This window comes from Humulus lupulus, chromosome 1 (assembly GCF_963169125.1).
Source record: "Humulus lupulus chromosome 1, drHumLupu1.1, whole genome shotgun sequence".
Taxonomy (NCBI): domain Eukaryota; kingdom Viridiplantae; phylum Streptophyta; class Magnoliopsida; order Rosales; family Cannabaceae; genus Humulus; species Humulus lupulus.
In genome coordinates, this window is record NC_084793.1 from 192,686,246 (window position 1) to 192,704,058 (window position 17,813).

At 42.3% G+C, this 17,813-nt stretch overlaps 1 pseudogene; it reads left to right on the forward strand.

Moving 5' to 3' along the window:
• Positions 1–1,971: 1,971 nt before the first annotated feature.
• LOC133825819 (uncharacterized) lies at positions 1,972–17,608 on the forward strand (annotated as a pseudogene).
• The last annotated feature ends 205 nt before the right edge of the window (positions 17,609–17,813 follow it).

Below are 17,813 nucleotides of genomic sequence, written 5' to 3' on the forward strand. Positions count from 1 at the left end.
AAAAAATTAGATTAATGGAAAAAATAGAGTTAGTGTTTTGAAAAAATTGTGGAGAGATAATTTTATATGAATTTAAAAATTAAAAAAAAAAAAGATAATGGATTTTGTAAATGAATTTAAAAAATTAGATTAATGGAGAAAATAGAATTAGTGTTTTGAAGAGATTATAGAGTGCAACATAATCTCCTTGAAACTTTCCTTTATTTATATATATATATACAAAAAATTATAAAATAGTTTGAGTGTAAGAATCCATGAAAACGTTGATTGGTCATCATCCAAAATTTCCATATTTGAAACCCAACTTGCAAAACTTATAAAATTTGAATCCCTTGCTCGATTTTTCTCAGACTTTCCAACTTAGAAATTTTACATGTAAAAAATGTTCCAAAAAAATCTCAAAGCTAAAGGATTATTTTAATAGGTAAAGATTATCTCCTAAAGTCGTAGGTCAAATATGTCTAGTCAAAAATAGTTTTGCATGTCAAACTTTCAATATCCATAACTTGATGAATTTTAAATTTTTTTGAGCATTTTAAAAGCCTAAACTCATATAATCTTCCTAAAAATATATTGATTAAATCAAAATACATACAATTAGATTTTTTTTGGAGAGTTTGACCTATTGGAGATCAGAAACTAAATCTGTCAACTTTTACTGTTTACCCTAGATCCTTTGGAACTATGGATTCCCTTATCTAAATAAGTTTTAAAACTCATGCATCAATCATCCATCCTCATATATCGCCCATATATATATATTACAAAATCTAAAATAAACTAGATCATATATCCAAACACATTTTTAGCTTAAACCTCATTTATCTAACATTAAACCTCAATACTTTTACCTTTTGCCACTACTACAAAAAGTCAACTTCGCTTCAATTTCTAACTAACATTAAAAGGTTTCTGTGTTAGTACAAAAAGTGATGCATAATCCAATAATGTGAACTTTATTGAATTTAACGTCAATGAGAAACTGATGCAAATTAGGATTTTGTGTCAATGCAAAACTAACGCAAATGACGATTTTGTATCAATGCGGAACTAATGTGAATGTGTCTCGTTTTAGCATCAATTGTACACTGACTCAAAAGACCATCCTAGTCAATTATGCACTGCCACTAATATTAATTTAAAAATAAAAAAAATTAAAATCCACTTTTTAAATCATTGGAAAACAATATATATGGGTGCACTCTTAATGGTTATTACTCATGGATAGTTACTTTAATATTAACCATTGTATTAAAATCAATGGTCCATATTTATAGTTGTTAATTAATATTTCTTAAAATAAATTTTGATTTTTTCAAATTTTTGGAAGAGTTACCTGATGAAAAACGTGTATTTCTTATGAAAATATAATATTGTAAATTTTCATTTTTTTTAAATGCATGTCAATTTCTAAATATAGAAAGTGTTTCTCATTGGTTTGAAATAACATTAATTATGACAAAAAAAAAACTAAATTAAAAATTAATATAGAAAAAAATATTTACTTGTTGGTGAGTTGCTATACCAAGTCAATAACATATCGTCATAATGTATTACACCAAATACCCATTTCCATAACACATGAATATAATACTAATAAAAAAGTATTATGGTAGTGTATTATATTGGGCAACACGTGAATGGGATATAAAATGAGTTATAGTGTTGGCGGGTGAGTGAATTTATTTAGAGGGAAACTAAAATTATATCTTTATTTTTTTTCTACTTCTCTCTCGTGTTATCCTCTGTCTTTCCTGAATCACTCTCCTCTATCTTGCCCAAATCACTCTTTGCCCAAATTATTCTCCTCTATCTTTGCCCAAATCACTCTCAGTGTAGAGCTCAACAACCGTGCAGTGGCGATGGTGAATCGGAGAATGGCGTGGTCGATTTGACGAGAAGGAAGATGCGGAGAGGTCCGAGAGGGAGAGGAAGGAGTTCGAGGAGAGGGAGAAGGCCTGGCTCGAGGCCATGGAGATGAAAAGGAAGAAGATGGAAGAAGAAGAAGAAGAAGAATATGAGGAACAACAAAAGAAGGCACTGGACGAAGAGTCTCAGAAACAGCAGGTACTTTCTTCTTTTCTTTACTTTCTCGGAGTATTTTGGTTTTAACAGCTGTTTGGTTGCTGGAAAAGAATGAAAAACTAACCAAAATATCACTTCTTTTTGAAATTTTCTGGTTGGAAATTGCTGGATGCTCAACATACATGGGTGAACAAGAGTATGAATCTACGGGAATGTAGGGCTAAATGTCTGAGTAATTTTTCCTGTACGGCTTATACAAACTTAGATATCAGAGGTGAAGGAAGTGGCTGCATCTTCTGGTTTGGAGATCTTTATGATATTCGACAATTTCCTTCCAGCGGACAAGATCTATTTGTTCGACTGTCAAAGAGTGAAAGAACTTAATTATCTTGTACTCGAATGCCTAGCAGAACGCACCCTTGCTAATCGGTATTAGGTTATGGTGTCAGGAGGTGATGGTTACGATTCAAGGAGTAAGCCTTTGTTGCTTTTAGCGGTTATGATGTGTTTTTCTTGTATAAGTTTTATCTGTTCTTGAAACTTGATTGTTACATTTCATAGGAAACATCTAAATGAAGACTACAGTCTTTTTTTATGTTTACTCTGGTTTCCTCTATTATACATGGTCATTTGAAGCTTATATCTCTTTGCAATGCTATGAACACCCATTATTTGGTCATTATTTTGGAGTTTTGAGATTTTGGAATAATCAATGAATCTTAATGACTGACAACAATAAATTGTGAAAGTGAGAGATATTAGGATCTGCTGCAGGAGAACCTGTTTATTAGTAAACTCCTTTCTTTTGGACCTTTTATGTTTCCACAGTTGTATTGTATTTGTATTAACACTTATTGACTTGTATGATAATCCTAGATGTCTCCTGGTGGTTTCTTGCAATGATTGTGTAGTTTCAGATTGGATGCGTGTGATTTTACCTATAGCTATGGAAAGGGGAGTTTGCGTAATCACAAACATGGGTGCAAGTAAGAGTACAAAATGAAATTCTATGCAATAAGCAAACTTGGTTTTTTTAATTAGTCTTATAGATAAATGTTCTTACTATTGTTTCCTTTTCTGGGCAGTGGATCCATTTGGTGCACAGGAAAAAGTTGTAGAAATAGCCAGCAGCCTGGGACTAAATGTATCTGTTGGTGTTGCTTATGAGGTTTATGTTGGCAAAGCAGGTATTTCAAGTCACTTTTAGGAGGTACTTGGTGAATTGCAGATAATACGTTGAAGACTTTATGAACACTAAGTGCTACACAACATTCAATTAAATCAAGGAATGTTTTATGATTTAATTATGTCTTTGTTGACCCAAGATTTGGCCAACTGACACGGAGTCAAAACGTGATTGATATGGACAGATGTATGGAGAAGAACGCAATGACAAATATAAAGAAAACACAATAATTTATAGTGGTTCGGCCCCAGGATTTGGTAATGACCTACGCCCACTTAGAATAATATTGCTGTAAAATCAGAAGGATGATCAAGGAACCAGGGTTCAATGAGCTTCACCTTCTTCTTAAGAACAATACAAATTTACTTGGAAAAATTACTATCTTTTTGAATGACTAAAAATGAGAGAGCCCCTTCCTTTGAGCTATCTCTTGCTATTTATAGGCTCAAGGAGGGTTACAAGAGATTGTTACAGATATTCTTCCCTGAATAATCGGGTATCCAGAAGATTGTATGAGATAATTTCGGGATTCATAAAGATCTTCCCATAAATGCTGCCTTGTAAACGGAACTACCGACCAGACTGGTCGCGGGCAATACAGTCTTGCCTTGCTTCTACTGTGTCTCCTGGTCGATACTCTAGCAGATGCTCCCAGGTATCGGCCACGTGTCAAGAGATTATTTGCCATGTCACCAATGCTAATTTATTGGATAACATTTGCCCCCCAAAGTTTATTTACTACGAACAGTAAATAAACTTTGAACGAACGACTCTTCGATAAACCCTCCTGACGTGTCAGAACCCTTCGTGTGCTCTCGAAAAAAGCAACCCACTTCTGTCTAATCATGCCTTTTCAGTTCCCCAGAAACGATTTCGACGGCCATCACGTTCCCCTATACCTTGAAAAAGGAAAAATAATGATCACACTTTTTTAATATCAGAGACAAACTTATATAAGACCGTCAGAGCCCCTTCTTTCTTTTTACGCACGCCATTATCTTTGCAGAAAACCCTAAAAACCAGAGCTTTAATCTTCTTCGGAGACCGTTTTCCTGCATTTTCAAGACTCAGACCGCGGACTCTTTAATCTCCGAAGACCTTTCTTCCACCTTCACGATCACTTTTCTTGGTAAGTTTTCGAAACCCCACGCTTCTAATTTCTCGTGACGCATGCTTCTGGTGGTATACTGTTTAAATCTTGTTTCTGGTTTAAAATGCTTGTAGACAGAATGTTTTGTAGGCGTAGTAAAGTTTTACGAGTTAGTTTAAAAACCCAGGATCATGCTTTTTAGGACGTAAAACCGAAGTTACATTTCGATTTTTAAGCCAGTTGAAAAATAAATTTTTCCCACCCTAAGGGGAGTTGAAAAAGCTTTTACAAAAAAACTTTTTACTTTCACCCTTTTGATCCACTTTTCAAACTGTTCGTATAGAAAAACTAGCTTTTTGATAGAATGCTGTTGTATAAAAGCCTAACTTTTATACTCGACCAGCGTTATTCTATCAAGATTTTTAGAGTTCTATTTCCTCACCTCCCCATTCTTCTGTTTGAAGACTTTAATGCCAGATTTGTGGGGAGGTGAAAGACCCATCGACGACGACCTTCTTGCCCAGCTGCTCGAGGGGGAAGAACAACTAGCTGTATGTGTCCACGAGATTCCTTTCTCGCGACCCTCTTCCAGACCACATCCTTCCTCTCCAATGGCCCGCTCCAAGTCTTCTGGCAAGAAGAGGCCCGAGTCTGAAAGTAACACTACTCCCCCTGCCCAGCCTGATTCGTAGGCTAGGGCTCCCTCGACCAGTGGTCGAAAAAATCTTGTTCATGACCCTAATATCCAAATTAGGGCTCGCCCTCGTCATCGGAATCCGCCTGATGTCGAGTGGTATACTCCCCCAGCCAGTTCAGTGACCATCCGAATGGTTGCTAACTGCTTCAGGAAATTCCCCCTCACGGGGGTAACCATTACACGTCCCACCGCGGACCAGAGGGCTAACTGTCCAGGAGGGGCGAACAGCGCCTAGTCCCGGTATCACATTGAGGCGGGAGCTTATCTCCCTCTTCATCCTTTCTTTGTGGGGGTGGCCAATTATTTCGGCGTCTCTCCCTTTCAAATAACTCCCAACGGATATAGGATGCTGGCCACACTCTATGTTCTGTACAAACTTAACAAATGGCTAGAACCTTCACCCCACGAGGTCAACTATCTTTTTGACCTCAAGTCCAACCCTCAGCACAACGCGACAGGCTTTTTCCACTTCTGCCACCAGGAAACCGGCCGGACGTTCTTGAGTGGTACAACCCATATATCAAACGTGGGGCATTACAACAAGGAGTACTTCTTTACTCCGGACATAACCAGTGACAACTTGGCCTTTGCGAGAGGAGGTATAAATTTGTCTTTGTCTGGTCGATGCTTTAACATAAAGTGTTTCCTTTCATCTTTTTTTTTTTTTTTTTTAAACTTAATCTGTTTTTCAGGCCCTTGGTTACGTCCGACCCCAACACCAAGCATGGTGTCGAGGTCTAACACTCTGGCCAGGATGTCTGATGCAGCAAAATGTGTCAAGACCCTGACACTCGAAAAGAACTTGAGGTCGTCTGGCCTCCTGGCTCCTCGCCATGAAAATAGAGGGCCCGTGGTGGGCGGTGCCACCGCCGAGGGGGTTCCCGAGCAGCAACCTCCTGTGCCTCCTCCTAGGAGGAGGCCAACAGGAGGTACAATCAGGGAACCCATGGGTAGCCTTTCCGCAGAAAGGCCTTCTTCTCCCCAAGGCAAGGGGAAAGAAAAGGCCAAAGAACCCATTGTTGACTTGGGAGAATCTTCCGACGATAATGGTAAAGTTATTTCGCTTTTAAATGGTTTACCGATTCCCTGTCACTTGTTTGACGGGGATGGTAACTTTACATATGCTCCAAACTTAGGATCAGGCTTCTTCATGCCAGATAATGAGTATATGACTAATAAAGTCAGTAGTGTAGCGACTAGTAGTTGTAGCTCGGGTATTTACTTTGTTACCTCCTTTCAATTGTCTAACTTACTCTCACCTGCCTCTTTTTTTTATAAACTTGCTATGTTTATCTTCATGCAGATATGTCAACTCCCAACATTTTCGACATGTACCAGGCTGAGGAGGAAGAGGAAGTTCCTCAACTCCAACGGAAGCCTAAGAAGAGAACTGGTGAATCCAGTCAAGGCCCTCCAGCCAAGAAGGGTCGACCAGAAGATCCTCCTTAGGGTACGCCTACTGGGCAAAGTCCTGCACCGACTGGGCAAACTCCTACTCCTCCTCCAGCTCCTTCTGAACAGCAAACTACTCCTGTTCGGCCGAATTCTCCAGTTGCGCCTGCCAGGGAGCATCTTTCTCGTGAAGAGGCTCATGGGGCCAGACTTATGAGCCGTGCCATCCGATCCGCCCGGGACTGCCTCGATCGCATTGGTAAAGGCGAGCGTGTTAGGGCCGCAATGGTTCAAGCTGAAGAGCTGCCAGTCGACCAGATCATGAACAGGGCTTTGAACGAAATCTTCAGCGTAAGTGCTTCTTTATTCTTTGAGTCTTTAGTTTTTTAGTCCTCGTGATAAGTTCTAACTCATTTTTCTTTGTGCACAGGCCTTACTTTCTGCCATTACTGCCCGTACCCGAGCCCAGGCTTATCTCGAGCAGGCCGAGGCAAAAGCCATCGAGAGGTTCCAGGTGAAAGCGGCCGAGGAGCTTTCGGCTGCTGAGGCTAAGCATGCTAAGGAGTTGGAGGCGGTGATCTGAGAGAGAAATGCAGCGGTGACTAAGCTGTCCGAGGTTGAAGCTGCGAAGGAAGCAGCGGTCAAGTTGAGGCAAGAGTACCGGGAGTTCAACAAAACCCATCTCCGCGAAATCAAGCATCTGGGGGAGGTACTCAAGACCAAGGATAAGGCTATTCTCTCCCTCGAGGGCAAAGTGAAGCAGTTGGAGCTTGACAACTCCAAGAATCTGGAAAAGTATAAGAGGACAACACTCTGATGTTTCTACAATTTCTGGAAACACAATCAGGGTGCTGACTTTAGCTACCTTTCAGAGGAAGTCAGAACTGCGGAGCTGGCCCGATGTGCTGCCCAACTGGCCGAGGAGGAAGCAAGAGCCGCGACCCCTGCCACTCCAAGCGTTGCTGGTTTGGAAGAAGAAGATGCTGTTGAGGACGTGACTAACCAGGATGCTGCCCAGGACCCTCCAGCCCCGAATGCCTCTTGAATTCTTTTTTTTTCTTCTTCTTTTTTGGATATACGACCCAAGGGTCGTGGTGTAAAGACAGTAGTTTCTTTTTTAAACTTTGCTGTACGGGCAGCAAATCCTTTTACTTTGAACAGTTATATCCAAACTTAAATCTTGATGTTATAATATTTATAACATTTGTTCGTATGACCGAACTTAGCATAGTACTTTGCCATGATTTATCAAACACAAATTTTGAAAAATACTCTAAGTAATGTAGCATGCTTTCACTTATTTTGTTCATGTGTTTACATACCTTGAGAAGTATGCTTTGCTATCGATGTGCCTTATATGCCCCCCAAGTGATCGAGGAGCTTTAGGTCCTGGGTCACTTGCCTTGACCATAACCTGTTCGAACGTTCCTGTTCGTAGTAAAACTGATACTTGTAATACAGCAAAACAACACACGTAATGAACAAATACTTGTAAATATAAATTCACAAAGGTTGGCAAGAATGACTGGCTGAGCACAGTCCCTTATAATCTCGTATTAAAAATGGACTAAACATGTCTTTACGAGTGATTCTGAAATAGAATCTTACATATACGAGCAGTTAGCCATACAGCGTGGCTAACCCTCTTTGCAAAACTTGTAAAAATTAAAAAGAGAAATTTAAACAAGCCAGTCCTTTAAGAAGGGCTATTCATTGATAATAATTGCGCAGGTGTTCTCCATTCCAATAGCGCGGAACGAGATCTCCGTTTAAGCATGCAAGTTTGTAGGTGCCTGGGCGAAGGACTTCTTCAATCTGGTAAGGTCCTTCCCAGTTAGGTCCGAACACTCCAGCAATGGGGTCGCGGGTATTTAAGAAAACTCGTCGTAGCACCAAATCTCCGACGTTGAATTTTCTTTCTTTAACTTTGGAGTTAAAGTACCGGGCGACTTTTTGCTGGTAAGCAGCAACTCGGAGTTGAGATTTTTCTCGTATCTCGTCGATCGAGTCTAGGGACTCCATCATCAACTGGCTGTTCACGTCCTGGTCGTAAGTCAAACGCCGATGTGAGGGGGGATCTAACTCGACAGGTAACATTGCCTCATATCCGTAGGCTAGAGAAAATGGGGTATGCCCTGTTGCCGTTCGGTGGGATGTTCTATACGACCAGAGGACTTCAGGCAGTTGTTCTGGCCACGCTCCTTTGGCTTCTTCAAGTCTTTTCTTCAGGGTGTCCTTAAGAGTTTTGTTCACGGCTTCGACTTGCCCATTTGCTTGGGGATGTGCGACTGAAGAAAAACTTTTAATGACTCCATGTCTTTCGCAGAAATCGATGAACAAATCACTGTCAAATTGGGTCCCGTTGTCTGAAACTATCTTCCTGGGAAATCCATACCGGCATATAATGATCTTGATGACGAAGTCAAGAACTTTTTTGGTTGTGATGGTTGCGAGTGGTTCAGCTTCGGCCCATTTTGTGAAGTAATCAACTGCCACGACTGCATACTTTACTCCTCCTTTCCCTGTTGGCAGGGATCCAATCAAATCTATCCCCCACACTGCGAAGGGCCATGGGCTCTGTATCTGTTTTAGTTCATTCGGAGCTGCTCGTGGGATCTTGGAGAACCTCTGACATTTGTCACATCTTCGTACATACTCCATTGAATCCTCGTTCATTGTTGGCCAGAAGTAACCTTGTCTTAGAACCTTTTTTGCCAGACTCTGCCCCCCAGCATGGTCCCCGCAGAAGCCTTCATGCACTTCCTTCATGAGTTCCTTAGCTTTTTCTGGTGTAACGCACCTGAGCAGTGGCATTGAATATCCTCTTCGATACATAATACCATCGACCAGTATGTACCTAGCGGCTCGCCTTTGCAGAGTCCTGGCTTTATTTCTATCTGTTGGTAGTGCACCATTTGTCAGATACTCCAAGTAAGGTGCCATCCATGTATCTTCCATTCGAATTTCCATACTGGACTCAGTTGCTTGTATACTTGGCTTGCTCAATCTTTCCACATGCACAATGTTTAAAGCGTCAGCATCCTTCACGCTCGCGAGTTTAGCTAAGGCGTCTGCATTCGAATTTTGGTCTCGCGGGATTTGCTGGAGGGTGTACTTTGTAAACTGGGCTAGGAAATCCTTCGTTTTATTCAGGTAGACCACCATCTTTAATCCTCGCGCTTGATATTCTCCTAGGATTTGATTTACAACTAGCTGAGAGTCACTGTAAATATCAAGCGTTTTTATGTTCATATCTTTGGCCATTCTCAATCCAGCTAGGAGCGCTTCGTATTCCGCTTCATTGTTTGATGCTGCAAAATCGAACCTAATTGCGCAGTGAAATCGATGCTCCTCCGGCGTTATCAATATCACTCCTGCTCCAGCGTGGGATTCATTGGATGAACCGTCCGTGAATAGCTTCCACGAAGGAGTTTTGTCTTGAGGCATAGGTGCTTCAGGCTGTTCGCTCTGCTCACTGCCTGGGAGTTCGGTGAACTCCGCGACAAGATCGGCCAAGACTTGTCCCTTTATTGCTGCCCGCGGTGAATAAGTTACATCGAACTGCCCTAGTTCGACTGCCCATTTTAATAGTCTTCCAGCCGCCTCAGGTTTTTGGAGGACTTGTCGAAGGGGCTGGTCGGTTAGAACTGTGATAGGATGGGCTTGGAAGTAAGGACGCAACTTTCTGGAGGCTAGAATTAGGCAATACGCTAATCTTTCGATTGGCGGATATCTTAATTCTGCACCGATCAACCTTTTGCTGACATAATAGACTGCTTTATGTACGCCTTCTTCCTCCCGTATTAGTACTGCACTGGCAGCAACTTCGGTAATTGCCAGATAAATATACAAAGTTTCTCCTTCGATTGGTTTTGATAAGATGGGAGGTTGCGCCATATGAGTTTTTAAGGCCTGGAATGCTTGTTCGCAGTCTTCCGACCATTCAAACTTCTTATTCCCCCTGAGTAGATTGAAGAATGGCACACACTTGTCAGTTGATTTCGAGATAAATCTACTCAGGGCCACGATCCTTCCGGTTAATCTTTGTACATCCTTAATTCTTTCTGGCGACTTCATGTCGACTAGGGCCCTTATCTTGTCGGGGTTGGCCTCGATTCCTCTTGAATTCACTATAAAACCCAAAAACTTCCCTGATCCGACTCCAAAGGAACACTTGAGGGGATTCAACTTCATCTGGTATTTGTCTAGTACATCAAAGCATTCTTGCAAATCCCTCACATGTCCTTCTGCCTTCTTAGACTTTACCAGCATGTCATCAACATATACCTCCGTGTTTACACCGATCAGCTCCTTAAACATGTGGTTGACTAGCCGTTGGTAAGTCGCACCTGCGTTTTTCAGCCCGAAGGGCATCACTTTGTAATAGTATAAGCCCGTATCGGTCCGAAAGCTGGTGTGATCCTCGTCAGGGGGATGCATGCTGATCTGGTTGTAGCCTGAATATGCATCCATGAATGAGAGGATCTCATGTCCTGCAGTCGCATCGACCAGCTGGTCGATTCTTGGGAGCGGGAAGCAGTCCTTTGGGCAGGCTTTATTGAGGTCCGTAAAATCCACACAGGTCCGCCATTTGCCGTTAGGCTTGGGGACCAGCACCGGATTGGAGACCCATGACGGATAAAACGCTACCCTGATAAACCCGTTCTCCTTGAGCCTTTCGAATTCTTCTTTCAAGGCCCTTGATCTTTCTTTATCGAGCAGCCTTCTCTTTTGTTGCACGGGTGGAAAAGGTTTTATCTATGTTTAGGACATGGCTGATTACTGCAGGATCTATTCCAACCATGTCTTTGTGCGTCCAGGCGAAAACTTCCTGGTTCTTTTGCAAGAATTCCACCAGTGCTTGCTTTATAGTAGGCTCTAAGTTCTTCCCAACCCTTACGACTATGGTCGGGTCTTTTTTGTCGAGTTGGACCTCCTCTAGGTCCTCGACAGGTCCAATATTTTCTTCAAAATCCCCAAAGCGAGGATCCAAATCTCCATCCTCGCTTTGGGCAACACCCTATTTGGTGGCTTCTCCACCGGATTGGGCTTGCGTGTCTATTTCCATCTGCAATCGATCTGGGGTAGTGCTCCTCGACGTCCCACTCTTCGCCTTTGAGATCGAGGCGTTGTAGCACTCCCTGGCTTCCCTTTGGTTCCCCACGACGCGTCCTATCCCCGCGTCCGTTGGGAATTTCATGGCTAAATGCCACATAGAGATGACGGCCCGTAGATCAACCAGTATGGGCCTTCCAATAACGGCGTTGTATGCCAAAGGGAAATCGACCACTACAAAAGTGGTGAGTAATGTCCTTGTTGTGGGCGTTGTACCCGTCGTTATTGGAAGCTTGACCATTCCGGCTGGGGCGAGTCCTTCTCCAGAGAAGCCGTATATGGTTTGATTACAGGCCTCCAAGTCCTTTACGGACAACTTCATGCGTTCCAGTGTTGATTTATACAGGATGTTCACTGAACTCCCTGTATCGACCAGTACCCTTTTTACCATCATGTTGGCCATTTGGATGTCCACGACCAGCGGATCGGAATGTGGGAATCGAACGTGCCGGGCATCGTCATCTGAGAAGGTTATCTCACTTTCCTCTGACCGAGCCTTTTTTGGTGCACGGTCCTCCACTGCCATCATCTCGATGTCCTGGTCGTGACGTAGAGTCTGAGCATATCGTTATCTGGCCTTTCCGCTATTTCCCGCGAGGTGCGGGCCTCCACAGATGGTTAAAAGTGTTCCGGCCACGGGGGCAGGCTGTAATGGTGGCGAGCGTTGGCGTGTAGACGCCTGCTCGTTGCTACCTGGAGCTTCTCGTTGGGAAGTTCCCGAGGCCCGTACATACCTTCTCAAGTGTCCTTGTCTAATAAGGAACTCAATTTCGTCTTTTAACTGGTTGCATTCGTTAGTGTCATGTCCGTAGTCGTTATGGTAACGACAGAACTTGGTGGTGTCTCTTTTCGAAATGTCTTTTCGAATGAGTCCTGGTTTCTTATAAGGCACACTAGAGCTTGTGGCCTGATAAACCTCTCCCCGAGACTCGACGAGGGCAGTGTAGTTAGTGAACCTAGGTTCATAACGATTACCCTTGGCCCGTTTGTTGTCGGAGGTGGAAGGCTCGTTATACGGCCGTTTCCCACCATTTTTGCCATTACCGTTGCCGTTTTTATGGCCTTTGTCGTTGCCATTAGGTTTGGAACCATTGGCGGCTTTGGCAGGCTCGGCGGCCTTTTTACCCTTGTTCGAGGGTTTCCCATCATCAGTAATGGCTTCCTCGAGTTTAATGTAACGATCAGCTCGGTCCAAGAACTCCTGGGTCGTTTTAACTCCTTCCTTTCGGAGACTCTTCCAGAGGGGAGAGCAACGCTTTACCCCTGCGGTAATGGCCATCATCTTGCCTTCGTCTCCTACTGTTTTCGCTCCAGCCGCCGCCCGCATAAAGCGCTGGACGTAATCCTTCACTGACTCTCCGTCCTCCTGGCGAATCTCGACCAGCTGGTTTGCTTCGGTTGGGTGCACACGACCCGCATAGAACTGCCCGTAGAACTCCCTTACAAACAATTCCCAAGAAACTATGCTTGCAGGCGGGAACTTAAAAAACCACTCCTGCGCTGCTTCAGAAAGTGTTGCAGGGAAGATCCTGCACCGAGCGTCTTCGGACACTTTCTGTATATCCATTTGAATCTCAAATTTATTCACATGCGAGACTGGGTCCCCATATCCATCAAAGTTCGGGAGCGTAGGCATTTTGAACTTGCTGGGAGTTTCAGCGTTAGCTATCCTCTGGACGAAAGGAGTACCTTTCCTTCTGTCGTGGTCGATGTAAGAATTCCTTCCTCCGACCAGCTACTGCACAGCCTGATTGAGTGCGTCTATCTGGGCTTGCACTGCGGCAAGAATTGTGGTGGCCTCTGTGGCTGGGGGGATGTTCTCACCGTGCCTTTCTCGATGATCGTTGAGTTCATCTCTTAGGTCCTCTTCTCTTCTTCGTTTCTCGCTGCCTCCGAGCCGGTTGAAGACATTATTTTGTCTGGGCTGCCCCCCAGCATCTTGTCTATTTGGCTGGTCACCTTGAGGTATTTGGCTCCTGCCTTTACCTCTTTCTCCATTCCTCCCACCAGCATTTCCCTTGCCTGAGTCGGCCTCATTGTACCCGTGACCATCTCTGACCCTTGACTGGCTGTGGTGAGACCGACTGTTCCCTCTGTTCCCGTCTCTGGCAGAAACGCCCCGAGCGTTAGAGGGTGGCCTGCGCTGGTCGCGGTGTCCCCGTGCATCGTTATGCCGTGGGGGTCCACGAACCGCAGAGCCTAGTTCCGAGTCCCTCCTGTTACCAGGAGGGTAATGACCTTTGTTCGCTTGGTTTGGCCTGTCATTCTCATGGCGCCTAGGACTACGAGGCTGACGTTCAGTCCTATTCTGCCTTTGTTGCGGAGAATTACCCCGAGCAGCTTGGGATGGCGGATTTGCCTCGGGGTCCAACGGGATGTCGTCATGGGGCGTCTGAGGCTGCTCAGGCCTTTGTGGACTTGAAGGCTGACCTGGTGGGCTAGGATTGGGACCTTTCTGGGGTGGACCATTCGTGGGTTGGTCAGGCTGTGAGGCAGGTGCGGCTTGATTTCTAGCCAACAGCAAGGCTGCTTCGAGGGCGGCCATGGCTTCATTCTGGCGGCGATCCACCTCCGCCTGTCTCTCGCTCAATTCCGCACGCTGTCGATCAATCTCCTGCTGTTGCCGCGCCATAACTTCTGCGACAGTCTCTTGATTGACCCTCAGACTAGCCAATTCTTCTTGCAACGCGCCCAGGGTGCTCTTCAGCGTCGCATCGTCCATTTCCTCCTCTTCAAAATCTAGTTGCGGCTCATCTTCCGCCATGCTTGCAGGGGGAGGAGGAGGTGGTGGGTTCGACGGTGCAGCGGCAGTTGCCTGCCCAGTTTTCCTTCCTGCTTTCGCCATTGGTTTTCTTAACAGCAACAAATCAATCTCTCAATGAAAGCACCAGAATGTTGACCCAAGATTTGGCCAACTGACACGGAGTCAAAACGTGATTGATATGGACAGATGTATGGAGAAGAACGCAATGACAAATATAAAGAAAACACAATAATTTATAGTGGTTCGGCCCCAGGATTTGGTAATGACCTACGTCCACTTAGAATAATATTGCTGTAAAATCATAAGGATGATCAAGGAACCAGGGTTCAATGAGCTTCACCTTCTTCTTAAGAACAATACAAATTTACTTGGAAAAATTACTATCTTTTTCAATGACTAAAAATGAGAGAGCCCCTTCCTTTGAGCTATCTCTTGCTATTTATAGGCTCAAGGAGGGTTACAAGAGATTGTTACAGATATTCTTCCCTGAATAATCGGGTATCCAGAAGATTGTATGAGATAATTTCGGGATTCATAAAGATCATCCCATAAATGCTGCCTTGTAAACGGAACTACCGACCAGACTGGTCGCGGGCAATGCAGCCTTGCCTTGCTTCTACTGTGTCTCCTGGTCGATACTCTAGCCGATGCTCCCAGGTATCGGCCACGTGTCAAGAGATTATTTGCCATGTCACCAATGCTAATTTATTGGATAACAGTCTTTATTTTAATTAGATAACAATAAGTACTATATATCTTTAAAAAATTTACATTTTGTTGTCTATGTAGGTTCGAGATCACCTCATGAGAAATCACATAGCATGGAAGGTGTAAGGTTCTACTACCTCTAATTGTAACTTTGATTGGTAAATAATATTTGCATCTCTAAAGTTTGATATAATTGTGCCAGTTTCTTTCACTGTAAAATGTTAGTTGTACCAATCTGTGGTCCCCTTTTGCAAATTGGTCATGAAATATCTATTTGCTGTAAATTAAGATTGTGACCCATTAGCAATTTATATTATTGTCAACTTTATGTGGTCTTTTGAGATGTTGGACCTTACCTTTTTAGTATGATTGATGAAGGGTATTAGCACATATCTTGGAGCAGCTCCCATTGTTGAATGTTTGGAAAAGCATCAACCTAATGTAGTAATAACTTCTCGTGTAGCAGATGCTGCCTTATTTTTGGCGCCAATGGTATGCATTTTGTTTATTCTCATACAAAATTAATTACTCTTAAGATATTTCCAAGTTTTCCAAGTAAAAAAAAAGGTTTGCTTTATAAAAATATAAAAAGCAGCAATGTTTCTTCCTTTCTTATCCATCTGTGTAAAACTGTTATTAGAAAGGTTGTAATATTGGGTAGTGATATCATTGAATGGGTAATTTTACCTAAAAGTTTCATCACATCTCTTGATTGTGAGCAACATAACTAGAATTTTGCTTTACTAATTGTGTCATGGTTTGATTTAGACAGGATAATTTCTAAAGGATTCTTCTGTTGTATGAATAGATATATGAACTGGGTTGGAACTGGGACAATTTAGAACTTCTAGCACAGGGGTCTCTGGCAGGCCATCTTCTGGAGTGTGGTTGTCAACTTACTGGGGGATACTTCATGCATCCAGGTGACTTGTAAATTTAGTTTAATCAACGTTAAAAAAGGGGGCTTTGAAGGCAAAAGTGTAGCTTCTTCTTTTTTGTTATTTGTTTATACAACAACGCTTCTTATATAAATATATATATGGTCATAGTGCTATGTATTTGTTTCTTTTAGGTGACAAATATCGGGACATGACTATGTCTCAGATCCTTGATTTGTCACATCCTTATGCTGAAATAAGTTCTGATGGAAGAGTATGCATAGCAAAGGCAGAACATAGTGGTGGGGTCTTAAATTTCAGTACTTGTGTTCAACAACTTCTGTACTAAATTGGGGACCCCAGTAGCTATGTCACCCCTGATGAGGTAAGTTTGTGTTCGTATAGTTCTATTTCGAATGAAATGGGAGAACAATAATTGACTTAGATCGTCATCTATTTGTCCTTAAATGCAGATTATTGATCTTCATAATGTTTCATTCTCTCCCTTGTCAAGTTGCAAGGTTCTTTATGTTGGAGCAAAATCCTCTGTTGGTTCGGTCCCTGAAAAACTCCTGCAATTGATTCCAAAGGTGATGCTTTTAATGTTTCTGGCTGATTCATTATGTAATACATAAGCAGCAAATGGAGGTTTATTCTCTCCGTGTACCATGCTTGTGCTTGAAAGTTTTATTTGGAACTCTAGTGCATATTTAATCACTAAAGAGAGCTCATCTTTCTATTGCTACCATTAAAATACCTTGATTTCAATAGTTTATGCAAATATGGGAGCCACTCTTATCTTTTATCGCTTGCTTTGGTCAAAGACTGCTCATAAGTTCCAAGATCGTTATCCTTTGGTGGTACTAATAGCCTGTGTTCTTATAAAATAAGGACTGTTGGTGTCAATCAATGCAATCGATTCTTGGTTAATTTAGCACTAATACCATATCCAGTGTAATTGGTTACATTTATTGCATCATTGGCCTACATGTTTGGAATGTCTCTGTGCTTGTTTAAATTTAAGTCATTTGAAGTGCTCAAGCTATTGTTTTTTTTTACCCTCTTAGCCAGCGTCATATTCCCTAAGATTATGCTATCAGGAAGGAGTTAACCTTTTATCATAGTGTTTGCCTTCACTATTTAAGCATATATTTCTCCTGTGACATGTGATCTTCCCCTCTCCTTTCTTTCTGTCAACAGTGAACATTAACCATATTTTTGCTCTGTATTGAAAACCCTTTTTTGTTCCTTGGTCTATGGTTATACTAATGTGCTGTTGTCAAAATTTTCAGGACTGTGGTTGGAAAGGATGGGGTGAGATATCTTATGGAGGATATGAATGTGTTAAACGTGCAAAGGCTGCAGAATTCCTGGTGGATAAGTTTTAAGATTTTTCCACGGCTATTTATTTATTATATAATAAAACTATTCAAATGAGGGAAAAAAATGAATTTTTGAGTGTTTGCATTGTATTAATCTATTTTTGATGTTTTATTAGGTCAAATCATGGTTGGAAGAAATATTGCCTGGCATCAACAGTTTTGTATTTTCTTATATAATTGGCGTCGATAGTCTGAAAGCAACTAGTATTGGTGATGACGCTTCATCTTCAGCCGCTAGTAATGATGTAAGGTTGCATATGGATGGATTATTTGAGCTGAAAGAACATGCAGTCCAATTTACTAGAGACGTTATAACATTATATACCAATGGACCAGCTGGTGGTGGTATCAGGTCAAGTTCTGATTAGCTTCTGAACCTATTTTCTAATTTACTAGCGTTTTAATGAGCTTACACATTCCTTGGTGGTTATAGATTCATCTCTAGATGCAATAAATCTTTGGTTCTTTATTTTCATAATAATTGGTTTCCTGTGCTCAAAACCGAATGAGAAGTTGTAGATTGAATTGCTGTTAGAGCTCATGAAGTTAGTTATTTACTGATTAGTGGTGCCTTCC